The sequence below is a fragment of the Anomaloglossus baeobatrachus genome, chromosome 6, assembly GCF_048569485.1.
Source record: "Anomaloglossus baeobatrachus isolate aAnoBae1 chromosome 6, aAnoBae1.hap1, whole genome shotgun sequence".
Taxonomy (NCBI): domain Eukaryota; kingdom Metazoa; phylum Chordata; class Amphibia; order Anura; family Aromobatidae; genus Anomaloglossus; species Anomaloglossus baeobatrachus.
Genome location: NC_134358.1, coordinates 356,836,841 through 356,851,372, shown reverse-complemented (window position 1 = coordinate 356,851,372; position 14,532 = coordinate 356,836,841). Strand labels below are relative to the sequence as shown.

General features: G+C 45.6%; 1 protein-coding gene across 3 annotated transcripts in view; it reads right to left on the bottom strand.

Annotated features, from left to right (window-relative positions):
* SACM1L (SAC1 like phosphatidylinositide phosphatase) overlaps nt 1-14,532 on the bottom strand; it is a 543,139-nt gene that overhangs the window by 367,751 nt on the left and 160,856 nt on the right. The gene's annotated exons all lie outside the window — the stretch shown is intronic.

Genomic DNA, 14,532 nt, shown 5'->3' with positions numbered 1-14,532 from the left:
AGACAATTCGTTCCACAACTTGTTAGATGTCCCATACTGGTGCCCTATTGTGCCATTCCACATACGCACAAACACATGCACAAACACACACAAATACAGATTATGCTCACCTTACCTTCCGCTCCCTCGCCGGTCTCCTGGAACTTGCAGTTCACCCGTACACGCTGTGTATCGGGTAACCAAGGCGACCGATGCCGGACCTTCCACACTCAGCGCACTGACGTCAAAGGCAGGAGACGCTTGCCTTTGTTTGGCCAGCGTGCTGCCTTTGAGTAGAGCCTGACAGGGAAAGTTCCTCCCTCGTCGTGATGGTTACCGTGTAACACATCCTGTGGAGGGAGGACCTTCCCCTGTCAGCCGCTACTCAAAAGGCAGCGCGCTGGCCAGAGGCAAGCGGCTCCTGCCTTTGCCGTCAGCGCGCTGAGTGCGGAAGGTCCGGCATCGGTCGCCTTGGTTACCCGATACATGCAAGTTCCAGGAAGCCAGCGAGGGAACAGAAGGTAAGGTGAGCATAATACTATATGTGTGTGCGTGCGTGTTTGTGTGGACTGCAAGAGCGGGTTAGAGCGTGGTGGATGTACGGAACCGGAAGGGTGTGCGGTGAGTATTTTGCTCGTACAGCAAGGCTTTCTCGTAACACAGTTACAAATTTACAGAAAGCCTTGCTCGTTATGCGAAATACTCACTAACTGAGTTACTCGTTAAGCGAGGTTCCACTGCATAGATAGATTTTATATATATATATATATATATATATATATATATATATATATATATATATATATATATATATATATATATATATATATATATATATATATATATATATATATATATATATTACAGTTAGGTCCAGAAATATTTAGACAGTGACACAATTTTCGCGAGTTGAGCTCTGCATGCCACCACATTGGATTTAAAATGAAACCTCTACAACAGAATTCAAGTGCAGACTAACGTTTAATTTGAAGGTTTGAACAAAAATATCTGATAGAAATTGTAGGAATTGTACACATTTCTTTACAAACACTCCACATTATAGGAGGTCAAAAGTAATTGGACAAATAAACCAAACCCAAACAAAATATTTTTATTTTCAATATTTTGTTGCGAATCCTTTGGAGGCAATCACTGCCTTAAGTCTGGAACCCATGGACATCACCAAACGCTGGGTTTCCTCCTTCTTAATGCTTTGCCAGGCCTTTACAGCCGCAGCCTTCAGGTCTTGCTTCTTTGTGGGTCTTTCCGTCTTAAGTCTAGATTTGAGCAAGTGAAATGCATGCTCAATTGGGTTAAGATCTGGTGATTGACTTGGCCATTGCAGAATGTTCCACTTTTTTGCACTCATGAACTCCTGGGTAGTTTTGGCTGTATGCTTAGGGTAATTTGTCCATCTGTACTATGAAGCGCCGTCCAATCAACTTTGCGGCATTTCGCTGAATCTGGGCTGAAAGTATATCCCGGTACACTTCAGAATTCATCCGGCTACTCTTGTCTGCTGTTATGTCATCAATAAACACAAGTGACCCAGTGCCATTGAAAGCCATGCATGCCCATGCCATCACGTTGCCTCCACCATGTTTTACAGAGGATGTGGTGTGCCTTGGATCATGTGCCATTCCCTTTCTTCTCGTAACTTTTTTCTTCCCATCATTCTGGTACAGATTGATCTTTGTCTCATCTGTCCATAGAATACTTTTCCAGAACTGAGCTGGCTTCATGAGGTGTTTTTCAGCAAATTTAACTCTGGCCTGTCTATTTTTGGAATTGATGAATGGTTTGCATCTAGATGTGAACCCTTTGTAATTACTTTCATGGAGTCTTCTCTTTACTGTTGACTTAGAGACAGATACACCTACTTCACAGAGTGTTCTGGACTTCAGTTGATGTTGTGAACGGGTTCTTCTTCACCAAAGAAAGTATGCGGCGATCATCCACCACTGTTGTCATCCGTGGACGCCCAGGCCTTTTTGAGTTCCCAAGCTCACCAGTCAATTCCTTTTTTCTCAGAATGTACCCGACTGTTGATTTTGCTACTCCAAGCATGTCTGCTATATCTATCTATCTATCTATCTATCTATCTATCTATCTATCTATCTATCTATCTATCTATCTATCTATCTATCTATCTATCTATATATATATCTATATATATATATATATATATATATATATATATATATATATATATATATATATATATATATATAGCACACACACATACATACATATACACACACACACGCACACGCACCCACCCGCACACAGTACAGACCAAAAGTTTGGACACACCTTCTCAAAGTTTTTATTTTCAGGACTCTGAAAATTGTAGATTCACAATGAAGGCATCAAAACTATGAATTAAAACATGTGGAATAAAATACTTAAAAAAGTGTGAAACAACTGAAAATATGTCTTATATTCTATATTCTTCAAAGTAGCCACCTGTTGCTTTGATTACTGCTTTGCACACTCTTGGCATTCTCTTGATGAGCCTCAAGAGGTAGTCACTGGAAATGGTCTTCCAACAGTCTTGAAGGAGTTCCCAGAGATACTTAGCACTTGTTGGCCCTTTTGCCTTCACTCTGCGGTCCAGCTCACCCCAAACCATCTCGATTGGGTTCAGGTCTGGTGACTGTGGAGGTTAGGTCATCTGGTGTAGCACCCAATCACTCTCCTTCTTAGTCAAATAGCCCTTAAACAGCCTGGAGGTGTGTTTGAGGGTCATTGTCCTGTTGAAAAATAAATGATGGTCCAACTAAACGTAAACCGTATGGAATAGCACGCCGCTGCAAGATGCTGTGGTAGGCATGCTGATTCTGTATGCCTTCAATTTTGGATAAATCCATAAACAGCGTCACCAGCAAAGCACCCCCACACCATCTCCTCCATGCTTCATGGTGGGAACTAGGCATGTAGAGTCCATCCGTTCACCTTCCCTTGCATAGTCACTGGTGTGCATACCTTCTCTCCATATAGTGATTTTTTTTTAGGTTTTTGCACCCAGTTCAGACTTAGAATGGTGTTCCAAACGTTATTTATTAATTACACCTTTACTACAAAGACACGGTGGTTGGATCCAAAGATCTCAAATTTGGACTCATCAGACCAAAGCACAGATTTCCAATGGTCTAATGTCCATTCCTTGTGTTCATTAGCCCAAACAAATCTCTTCTGCTTGTTGTCTGTCCTTAGCAGTGGTTTCCTAGCAGCTATTTTACCATGAAGGCCTGCTGCACAAAATCTCCTCTTAATAGTTGTTCTAGAGATGAGAAGGTGTGTCCAAACTTTTGGTCTTTACTGTATATTTATTTTTTACCTAATCCCAGGATGTGACATCAACTTTCCCTGCCCTGGTCGCTGATCTAATGCCCTGCAGTATAAAAGCATTAGATCAGTGACTGGCACACAGGCAGGAGGTATATGCTCAAGGCAAGACCTCACAGGCCTCCTTACTAGAGCTGGGCGTGCTCAAAGAAAACCGGGACCATATGGTCCCTGTCACTATTTTTTCTTTTTCTTTTTAAACCCAGTTCCGATCCGGAATCCAGTCCCCGGATAAGTCGATGGGGATCAGAGACCGGAGATTAAAATGGTTGGTAAAAAGGATAAGGAGATAGCATGGGTGAGTACAGCACAGCCGCTCCTATGTCATGGCGGCAAGCTGTTTCCAGGTCATGCATTCACTTCCACAGCAACCTTCTTTGAATATGCACTGTTTACCCCGCCCACCGGTACCGCTGTTTGCAGTCAGCCGCGCCCCCACACAGTGGCAGCGTGTCAGCTGTCTGCTTCTAATCACATGTACTATGCTCAGCTATAATGTAGGCCGGGGTCACACTGGCGTATGGCTTCCGATGTGAGAGCATTGGATGGGATATGCTAATGACCCTCGACTCAGGTTCTCCTGTGAGCGTGAGCCGAGTGTAATATGACTGTTACCCGATCCTGTGATCGGGGCACAGCTGTGGAGGAATTAATCTCCCCATCTCCTCCACGGTCAGCCTGTGCGTATATCGCAATGCACTTGGATAACATGCGAGTGCAATCCGATGTTTCTCTCAGACCCATAGACTTGTAAGGGTGTGGGTGATAGGAGACTCGCAGACAGGTTGGTGTTACTCACACGAGTATTGAGTCGCATCACCAGGCACGGCCTGCTGCTGTCTGGACAGTAGCGTGCATCTGCATGTATTTCTATGCAGCTGCACGCTCGTGTTGGGAGAGTGGCAGGCTGGGTGATGGTACTTAATACTAGCGCAAGTAACACGTAAAAAGGTAACACCTGCCACAATCGCAGCATGCTGCAAATTTTTCCTCAGTCCGATTAGGGCTGAGAAAAAAAACTCACAAATGTGAGCTGCTGCATTGCTTTACATGGGGCACAGTGCACTCGTGCGAGTCATACGTCAGTGTGACTCTACCCGTACAATAAAAATCAATAAAATTAAAAAAAAATGGTGTATGGTCTCCTCATAGTATGATATGAACACAGCTAAAGCCACAGCCAGAGGCTACACCCCCAGCCCTGAGCTCATCTTGGCTGAGTATCCTAATAAGAGGAACCACATGCAGCTTTTTTAAAATTATTTAAATAAATTTAAAAAACCAGCATGCAGTTTCCCCAATTTTGAAACCCAGCCAAGGTAAAGCCTGACAGCTGGGGGTTGGTATTCTCAGAATGTGGAGGGCCACGGTTATTGGCCGCCCCCAAGCCTTAAAATAGCAAACTGCAGCCGCACGGAATTAAGCCGCACGGAATTATCGCATCCATTAGATGCGACAAGCCCGGTGCTTTACCCGGCTCTTTTCGATTGCCCTGGTTCGGTGGAAATAGGGGTAATAAGGGGTTAATAACAGCCAACAGATGCTACTAAGCCCTAGGTTAGTAATGGCAGGCATCTGAGACACTCCCTCATCCCTAATCTGTAAGAGAAAGTTTCAAACAAAAAAAATCCTTTATTTGAAATAAAATACAAAAACCACCCTCTTTCACCACTTTATTAACCCCTAAACACCTTGTAAGTGCGACGTAATCAACACGAGGTCCCACGACAATTCCAGCTACATCTCTGTGACAGCAAGCGGCCATAGAGCATAACTGCTTGCTGTGCGCCCCACGGAGAAAATGAATGAGCCGCGATGAGCGATGACTGATTGCAGTCAGACATGGTCACACAGGCTGGGGGCACGTCTGACTGCAACCAATCACACAGGCAAGGCCGGACAGAGGGCAGGGAAAGCAGTGCTGAGTGCATATGGAAGAGCAATGATGAGTGGAGGCCGTAGGATAAACGTACAGCCAAACGGGAGCAGTGTACAGCTGCGATGGAGCCTTGTAAGTTTGAAGCTCTTGCTTCATTCCCATTTTCTTTATTTATTTATTTTTAACTTCTCGAGTGCCAGTTCCGGAACAGACAAAATCCCAGGCCCGGCACCAGAGAAACTTTGAAACCGCGCTAGTCCGAACTTTTATAGTTGGGGTCCGCTCATCTCTACTCCTTAACTATGTAACCCCGAAGGATATGATTCCGCCCATGGTCATCATGGAGACAAATGGGCAAAATGCAATCACATTATGCTGATCGAAGCAGAGAGGGAGCCCCCTTCCCTTCTACATGAAGATTGACCACTGTTGCAATAGACAGAGGCATCAGAAGGGTTAAATACTCGTAATCCGTGCTAGCACGCTCGTGGCCATTACAACAGGGTGTCAGCTATGACACATACAAGAAGTTCACAATAAATGTAAATATCAAAATGTAACACAGCGCCACCTATTGGAAGTAGCGATCCTAAAAGTCACAAGTGGATTTTCAACAATCCTTTGAAATATGACTCAGGATATATAAGCCAGATCAGAATCCCAATTTGCAGACACGGTGTTTCGGGGTACTTGCCCCTCGTCAGTGCAAAGTATGGGGGTGTCTGATCTGGCTCATGAGAAAGCTATGTGGGGACCACGGGGGAACACTATTCTCCTTAAGGAGACTTTGCAAGCCAGTCTGGCTGCCAGGTAAGGGGACTTATAGCTGCAATGCCCCTCTGGGAAATATTCAAATTGTCTCTCCAGTAAAGGAGACAAACTCTAGCACAGCGCCACCTATTGGAAGTAGCGATCCTAAAAGTCACAAGTGGATTTTCAACAATCCTTTGAAATATGACTCAGGATATATAAGCCAGATCAGAATCCCAATTTGCAGACACGGTGTTTCGGGGTGCTTGCCCCTCGTCAGTGCAAAGTATGGGGGTGTCTGATCTGGCTCATGAGAAAGCTATGTGGGGACCACGGGGGAACACTATTCTCCTTAAGGAGACTTTGCAAGCCAGTCTGGCTGCCAGGTAAGGGGACTTATAGCTGCAATGCCCCTCTGGGAAATATTCAAATTGTCTCTCCAGTAAAGGAGACAAACTCTAGCACAGCGCCACCTATTGGAAGTAGCGATCCTAAAAGTCACAAGTGGATTTTCAACAATCCTTTGAAATATGACTCAGGATATATAAGCCAGATCAGAATCCCAATTTGCAGACACGGTGTTTCGGGGTGCTTGCCCCTCGTCAGTGCAAAGTATGGGGGTGTCTGATCTGGCTCATGAGAAAGCTATGTGGGGACCACGGGGGAACACTATTCTCCTTAAGGAGACTTTGCAAGCCAGTCTGGCTGCCAGGTAAGGGGACTTATAGCTGCAATGCCCCTCTGGGAAATATTCAAATTGTCTCTCCAGTAAAGGAGACAAGCTCTAGCACAGCGCCACCTATTGGAAGTAGCGATCCTAAAAGTCACAAGTGGATTTTCAACAATCCTTTGAAATATGACTCAGGATATATAAGCCAGATCAGAATCCCAATTTGCAGACACGGTGTTTCGGGGTGCTTGCCCCTCGTCAGTGCAAAGTATGGGGGTGTCTGATCTGGCTCATGAGAAAGCTATGTGGGGACCACGGGGGAACACTATTCTCCTTAAGGAGACTTTGCAAGCCAGTCTGGCTGCCAGGTAAGGGGACTTATAGCTGCAATGCCCCTCTGGGAAATATTCAAATTGTCTCTCCAGTAAAGGAGACAAACTCTAGCACAGCGCCACCTATTGGAAGTAGCGATCCTAAAAGTCACAAGTGGATTTTCAACAATCCTTTGAAATATGACTCAGGATATATAAGCCAGATCAGAATCCCAATTTGCAGACACGGTGTTTCGGGGTGCTTGCCCCTCGTCAGTGCAAAGTATGGGGGTGTCTGATCTGGCTCATGAGAAAGCTATGTGGGGACCACGGGGGAACACTATTCTCCTTAAGGAGACTTTGCAAGCCAGTCTGGCTGCCAGGTAAGGGGACTTATAGCTGCAATGCCCCTCTGGGAAATATTCAAATTGTCTCTCCAGTAAAGGAGACAAACTCTAGCACAGCGCCACCTATTGGAAGTAGCGATCCTAAAAGTCACAAGTGGATTTTCAACAATCCTTTGAAATATGACTCAGGATATATAAGCCAGATCAGAATCCCAATTTGCAGACACGGTGTTTCGGGGTGCTTGCCCCTCGTCAGTGCAAAGTATGGGGGTGTCTGATCTGGCTCATGAGAAAGCTATGTGGGGACCACCCCCATACTTTGCACTGACGAGGGGCAAGCACCCCGAAACACCGTGTCTGCAAATTGGGATTCTGATCTGGCTTATATATCCTGAGTCATATTTCAAAGGATTGTTGAAAATCCACTTGTGACTTTTAGGATCGCTACTTCCAATAGGTGGCGCTGTGCTAGAGTTTGTCTCCTTTACTGGAGAGACAATTTGAATATTTCCCAGAGGGGCATTGCAGCTATAAGTCCCCTTACCTGGCAGCCAGACTGGCTTGCAAAGTCTCCTTAAGGAGAATAGTGTTCCCCCGTGGTCCCCACATAGCTTTCTCATGAGCCAGATCAGACACCCCCATACTTTGCACTGACGAGGGGCAAGCACCCCGAAACACCGTGTCTGCAAATTGGGATTCTGATCTGGCTTATATATCCTGAGTCATATTTCAAAGGATTGTTGAAAATCCACTTGTGACTTTTAGGATCGCTACTTCCAATAGGTGGCGCTGTGCTAGAGTTTGTCTCCTTTACTGGAGAGACAATTTGAATATTTCCCAGAGGGGCATTGCAGCTATAAGTCCCCTTACCTGGCAGCCAGACTGGCTTGCAAAGTCTCCTTAAGGAGAATAGTGTTCCCCCGTGGTCCCCACATAGCTTTCTCATGAGCCAGATCAGACACCCCCATACTTTGCACTGACGAGGGGCAAGCACCCCGAAACACCGTGTCTGCAAATTGGGATTCTGATCTGGCTTATATATCCTGAGTCATATTTCAAAGGATTGTTGAAAATCCACTTGTGACTTTTAGGATCGCTACTTCCAATAGGTGGCGCTGTGCTAGAGTTTGTCTCCTTTACTGGAGAGACAATTTGAATATTTCCCAGAGGGGCATTGCAGCTATAAGTCCCCTTACCTGGCAGCCAGACTGGCTTGCAAAGTCTCCTTAAGGAGAATAGTGTTCCCCCGTGGTCCCCACATAGCTTTCTCATGAGCCAGATCAGACACCCCCATACTTTGCACTGACGAGGGGCAAGCACCCCGAAACACCGTGTCTACAAATTGGGATTCTGATCTGGCTTATATATCCTGAGTCATATTTCAAAGGATTGTTGAAAATCCACTTGTGACTTTTAGGATCGCTACTTCCAATAGGTGGCGCTGTGCTAGAGTTTGTCTCCTTTACTGGAGAGACAATTTGAATATTTCCCAGAGGGGCATTGCAGCTATAAGTCCCCTTACCTGGCAGCCAGACTGGCTTGCAAAGTCTCCTTAAGGAGAATAGTGTTCCCCCGTGGTCCCCACATAGCTTTCTCATGAGCCAGATCAGACACCCCCATACTTTGCACTGACGAGGGGCAAGCACCCCGAAACACCGTGTCTGCAAATTGGGATTCTGATCTGGCTTATATATCCTGAGTCATATTTCAAAGGATTGTTGAAAATCCACTTGTGACTTTTAGGATCGCTACTTCCAATAGGTGGCGCTGTGCTAGAGTTTGTCTCCTTTACTGGAGAGACAATTTGAATATTTCCCAGAGGGGCATTGCAGCTATAAGTCCCCTTACCTGGCAGCCAGACTGGCTTGCAAAGTCTCCTTAAGGAGAATAGTGTTCCCCCGTGGTCCCCACATAGCTTTCTCATGAGCCAGATCAGACACCCCCATACTTTGCACTGACGAGGGGCAAGCACCCCGAAACACCATGTCTGCAAATTGGGATTCTGATCTGGCTTATATATCCTGAGTCATATTTCAAAGGATTGTTGAAAATCCACTTGTGACTTTTAGGATCGCTACTTCCAATAGGTGGCGCTGTGCTAGAGTTTGTCTCCTTTACTGGAGAGACAATTTGAATATTTCCCAGAGGGGCATTGCAGCTATAAGTCCCCTTACCTGGCAGCCAGACTGGCTTGCAAAGTCTCCTTAAGGAGAATAGTGTTCCCCCGTGGTCCCCACATAGCTTTCTCATGAGCCAGATCAGACACCCCCATACTTTGCACTGACGAGGGGCAAGCACCCCGAAACACCGTGTCTGCAAATTGGGATTCTGATCTGGCTTATATATCCTGAGTCATATTTCAAAGGATTGTTGAAAATCCACTTGTGACTTTTAGGATCGCTACTTCCAATAGGTGGCGCTGTGCTAGAGTTTGTCTCCTTTACTGGAGAGACAATTTGAATATTTCCCAGAGGGGCATTGCAGCTATAAGTCCCCTTACCTGGCAGCCAGACTGGCTTGCAAAGTCTCCTTAAGGAGAATAGTGTTCCCCCGTGGTCCCCACATAGCTTTCTCATGAGCCAGATCAGACACCCCCATACTTTGCACTGACGAGGGGCAAGCACCCCGAAACACCGTGTCTGCAAATTGGGATTCTGATCTGGCTTATATATCCTGAGTCATATTTCAAAGGATTGTTGAAAATCCACTTGTGACTTTTAGGATCGCTACTTCCAATAGGTGGCGCTGTGCTAGAGTTTGTCTCCTTTACTGGAGAGACAATTTGAATATTTCCCAGAGGGGCATTGCAGCTATAAGTCCCCTTACCTGGCAGCCAGACTGGCTTGCAAAGTCTCCTTAAGGAGAATAGTGTTCCCCCGTGGTCCCCACATAGCTTTCTCATGAGCCAGATCAGACACCCCCATACTTTGCACTGACGAGGGGCAAGCACCCCGAAACACCGTGTCTGCAAATTGGGATTCTGATCTGGCTTATATATCCTGAGTCATATTTCAAAGGATTGTTGAAAATCCACTTGTGACTTTTAGGATCGCTACTTCCAATAGGTGGCGCTGTGCTAGAGTTTGTCTCCTTTACTGGAGAGACAATTTGAATATTTCCCAGAGGGGCATTGCAGCTATAAGTCCCCTTACCTGGCAGCCAGACTGGCTTGCAAAGTCTCCTTAAGGAGAATAGTGTTCCCCCGTGGTCCCCACATAGCTTTCTCATGAGCCAGATCAGACACCCCCATACTTTGCACTGACGAGGGGCAAGCACCCCGAAACACCGTGTCTGCAAATTGGGATTCTGATCTGGCTTATATATCCTGAGTCATATTTCAAAGGATTGTTGAAAATCCACTTGTGACTTTTAGGATCGCTACTTCCAATAGGTGGCGCTGTGCTAGAGTTTGTCTCCTTTACTGGAGAGACAATTTGAATATTTCCCAGAGGGGCATTGCAGCTATAAGTCCCCTTACCTGGCAGCCAGACTGGCTTGCAAAGTCTCCTTAAGGAGAATAGTGTTCCCCCGTGGTCCCAATATCAAAATGTTAATTTCAGTAATTCAATGCAAAAAGGGAAACGCATATATTATAGAGTCATTACAAAGTTTATTTCTCTTAATGTTGATGATTATGGCTTACAGCCAATGAAAACCCGAAAGTCATTATCTCAGAAAATTAGAATATTATATAATACTAACTGAAAAAATGATTTTTAACTCAGAAATGTTGGCCTACAGAAAAGTACCGTATTTTTCGGACCATAAGACGCACCCTGGTTTTAGAGGAGGAAAATAGGAAAATAAAATTTTAAGCAAAAAATGTGGTCATGACACAGTGTCATGGGGCGAGGATCTGCTGCTGACACTGTTATGGGGGTAATGTCCCCAAATTCTCTACTAAGGTGCCGCATCCTGGTAATGATCCTCCCTGCCTGGTATATACAGTATATGTCCCTCATCCTGCTATATACCGTAATCCTGCCATACGGCCGCATCCTGCTATATACTGGCATGTGGCCGCATCCTGCTATATAACCCATCATGGCATATGGCCCCATCCGGCTCATAATATGCCCCCATCCTGCTCATAATATGCCCCCATCCGGCTCATCATATGCCCCCATCCGGCTCATCATATGCCCCCATCCTGCTCATCATATGCCCCCATCCTGCTCATCATATGCCCCCATCCGGCTCATAATATGCCCCATCCGGCTCATCATATGCCCCCATCCGGCTCATCATATGCCCCCATCCGGCTCATCATATGCCCCCATCCGGCTCATCATATGCCCCCATCCGGCTCATCATATGCCCCCATCCGGCTCATCATATGCCCCCATCCGGCTTATCATATGCCCCCATCCGGCTCATCATATGCCCCCATCCTGGTGTATGGCCGCATCCTGTGGCACATAAAAAAAATAAACGTTCATACTCACCTCACTTTACCTCACTCCCTGCAGCATCGCTCGTCCTGTCTGTGTCAGCGGCAGCGCCGCTGATTGGAGCCGTCCCCATTACCCTGCTGGATCGCCATCATCTCCTGTGTCTGTGCCAGTGTCCCGGCGGCTGCGTGTGGACACGTGCGCACAGCGATGACGTCATCGCTGTGCGCGCCGCTAGTCTCCACTCAGCTGCCGGCACAAACACAGGAGATGATCGCGATCCAGCAGGGTAATGGGGACGGCTCCAATCAGCGGCGCTGCCGCTGACACAGACGGAAGGACGAGCGATGCTGCAGGGAACAGTGAGTACTGTACACTCACTGATTCACTGCTCCCCGCGCTGATGATGACGCGCGGGGAGCAGTGAATACAGCCGCACATGATCACTCCAGGCCGTAGTTGCCAGGGGTGATCATGCGAGCCGGCTGTTTATCCCCCGCCCATCATCCCGCCCACCTGTCAGCGCCGGCTTCAGCGCTGAGGGATGATGGGCGGGGGATGGGCGTGCATATTATATGAGCGGGTCCACGTGGTCACGGCAGGCTGCTACAGCCTGCTCGTGCCCCCGATGACCCGCTCCACCGCAGCACCCACATTCCCCGCAGCCACATTCAGACCATAAGACGCACCCCCCACTTTCCCCCAACATTTGGGGGAAAAAAAGTGCGTCTTATGGTCCGAAAAATACGGTATGTACAGTAAATGCACTCAATATTTGGTCGGGGCTCCTACTGCATGAATTACTGCATCAATGTGGCGTGGCATGGAGGTGATCAGCCTGTGGCACTGCTGAGGTGTTATGGAAGCCTAGGTTGCTTTGATAGCAGCCTTCAGCTCGTCGACATTGTTAGGTCTAATGTCCCTCATCTTCCTCTTGACAATACCCCATAGATTCTCTATGGGGTTTAGGTCAGGCGAGTTGTGGGTCAATCAAGCACAGTGATACTGTGGCTATTAAACCAGGTATTGGTACTTTTAGCAGCATGGATAGGTGCCAAGTCCTGCTGGAAAATTACTTTGGTTTTGATGAAACACAGTGGATCTACATCAGCAGATGACATGGCTCCCCAAAGAATCACTGATTGTGGAAACTTCACACTAGACCTCAAGCAGCTTGGATTGTGGCTTCTCCACTCTTCCTCCAGACTCTGGGACCTTAATTTCCAAATGAAATGCAAAATTTACTTTCATCTGAAAAAAACACCTTGGACCACTGAGCAACAGTCCAGTTCTTTTTCTCCTTGCCTCAGGTAAGACGCTTCTGGTGTGGTCTATTGGTCATGAGTGACTTGACACAAGGAGTGTGACACCTGTAGCCCATGTCCTGGATATGTCTGTGTGTGGTAGCTCTTGAAGCACTGACTCCAGCAGCAGTCCACTCCTTCTGCATCTCCTCCAAATTTTGAATGGCCTTTTTTAATCCTTTCAATGCTATTTTTATCCCGGTTGCTTGTGCACCCTTTTCCTACCACACTTTTTCTTTCCACTAAATTTTCCATTAATATACTTGGATACAGTACCCTGAACAGCCAGCTTCTTTAGCAATGACCTTTTGTGGCTTAACCTCCTTATGGAGTGTTTCAATGTCTGCCTTTTGGACATGTGTCAAGTCATCAGTCTGTCCCATGATTGTGTAGCCTACTTAACCAGACTAAGGGACAATTTTAAACGCTTTGGGAAGCCTTTGCAGGTGTTGTGTTAATAATTCTAATTTTCTGAGAATGATTTTCAGGTTTTCATTGGCTGTAAGCAATAATCATCAACATTATCATAAATAAAATACTTGAAATAGATCCCTCTGGTTGTAATGATGCTATATACTGTATGTGTTTCACTTTTTGTATTGAATAACTGAAATTAACTTTTTGATATTCTAATTTATTGAGAAGCACTTATAGTGGACATCCGCTACTGATTTTGCCGCTGCATGTCTGTGGGAACGCACCTCCCACAGCGCTGTACACGTATAGTGAATGTCGTAAAGGGGGTTAGACAAACCTATAATTTCTAATGTAAACCTCTAACCGCAGAGGTTGGCAGTCTAAGGAGCATGACAATTGCCTCGCCACTCAATGAAGAGTGAGCACTAAGTAGTCTATGTTCATAAAGGCGACAAGGGAAAAAGCTAGAGAGGGGAAAAGAGGGGAACTAGACCTCCAGCCCCTCCTCTATCTACATTGAATCTCATCAGTAACCACTGCCATCTATCTCAGTAATGTCTTCAGTAATAGTCTTCAATGAATACATATTTTACCTCAGAATTGAGAATTTTGATGACTGATCAATTCTGGCAGAGAAAGAAGCAAATTTGTCTTAACATATACTGTATTACAAAGTTGCTTATTTCATCTGTACTACTGATTTATTAAATAAAAATTAAAAATGATGGTTACTCTGTAAGTGACGTGCAAGTTTTAATGAATAAGATGCATCATCCTGTAGCAGTTTTATGAAACCTAACAAGCAGCAAAATGCAACTCTTAATGAATCAGGCCCTAATTATAATATTGAAATGAGATGAAAGCTAGTTAGACAATGTATGCATTCATCCAGTCAAGTAATTACTACACATAGCTGCTTTAACTCAAAGAAAAATGTGAAAAGAAAAATAAAAAGAGTGCCCAAAAATCTAATCCAATATACCTCAAGCACTGAAGAAAATATGGTGGGGTATGACTATGGAACGAGAAAAGGAAACTGCCATGTGATTCAATTCCCAAAATTAAGGCTGGAATGAATCAGGTCACTATGAAACAGACCGGGATGTGTAGAAAATTTAGGATAAACAGGGAGCTTG